Source organism: Rana temporaria, chromosome 5, assembly GCF_905171775.1.
Source record: "Rana temporaria chromosome 5, aRanTem1.1, whole genome shotgun sequence".
Lineage (NCBI taxonomy): Eukaryota > Metazoa > Chordata > Amphibia > Anura > Ranidae > Rana > Rana temporaria.
The window spans coordinates 424607139-424608416 of record NC_053493.1 but is presented as its reverse complement, the minus strand read 5'-3'; the positions used below and the strand labels follow the sequence as shown (position 1 = coordinate 424608416).

At 54.1% G+C, this 1278-nt stretch overlaps 1 non-coding gene across 1 annotated transcript; it reads right to left on the bottom strand.

Moving 5' to 3' along the window:
- Positions 1-312: 312 nt before the first annotated feature.
- On the bottom strand, positions 313-385 carry TRNAV-AAC. The gene has a single exon. It is a non-coding gene; the product is annotated as a tRNA-Val (tRNA).
- Positions 386-1278: the final 893 nt, after the last annotated feature.

The following is a 1278-nucleotide window of genomic DNA, read 5'->3' as shown; positions in this document are numbered from 1 at the left end:
GGGATGGAAGGGGGGAGGAGTTCACAGGCCTAGGCGATGGGAGGGGGGAGGAGTTCACAGGTCTGGGGGATGGGAGGGGGAGGAGTTCACAGGTCTGGGGGGTGGGAGGGGGAGGAGTTCACAGGCCTAGGCGATGGGAGGGGGAGGAGGTCACAGGCCTGGGGGATGGGAGGGGGAGGAGGTCACAGGCCTAGGGGATGGGAGGGGGATGAGTTCACAGGTTTGAAGCCTTATTACAGGAAAATACACACAAAGGGGGGGGGGGATCTAAGACGTCCTCTTCCACCTCATAAAGCACTGGGGTGCACGCTGTGTTTCTGCCCGAATTTGAACCGGGGACCTTTCGCGTGTTAGGCGAACGTGATAACCGCTACACTACAGAAACTTCCCAGGTCACCCTGTGTCTGGTCATGAGGTGCGGTGGAGAATGGCTGGACTAGATGATGCTGGACGTCCATGGGTTAGGGGAGGAGGAGGTGGAGGGAGGAAGCGAGAAAATAAAACCCTACGTCACCAAGCGCGTTCTCCGGTCAACCGACCAAAACCTTCTCCAAATTCCTAAATCCCGCTACAAATCGAAGGGAGAACGTAGATTTTCGGTCCAAGGACCACGGCTCTGGAATGCTCTACCCTCTACAATCCGCTTAGAGGAAAACCATCAGGCCTTTAGGAAAAAACTAAAGACCCACCTCTTCTGAAGGACCGGAATGACTCTGGACGGGAAGCGCCTTGAGGCGATTTAGTTCGCATTTGTTGCGCTATACAAGTTACTCACTCACTCAAAAAGGAGGTAGTGGGTAGGAGATGGGGGATGGGTAGAGGAAAACTGAAGTGGTCATGGAAGAAAGAGAGGGGAATGGAGGGAGAAAGAAATGGAGAGAGAGAGGGGGATGGAGGGAGAAAGAAATGGAGAGAGAGAGGGGGATGAAGAGAGAAGAGAGATGGAGGGAGAAAGGGAGAGAGAGAGAGAGATGGTGGAATAAAGAAAAAGAGAGAGAGGGGGGTGCAGGGAGAAAGAAAGGGAGAGAGAGAGGAGGGATGGAAGGAGAAAGAGAGGGGGATGGAGGAAGAGAGAAAGAAAACATTTACACAGCCCCCTGCACCTCTGGACCCCTTTACATTACGCAGCACCCTGCACCTCTGGACCCCTTTACATTACACATCACCCTGCACCTCTGGACCCCTTTACATTACACAGCACCCTGCACCTCTGGACCCCTTTACATTACGCAGCACCCTGCACCTCTGGGCCCTTTTACATTACACAGCACCCTGCAC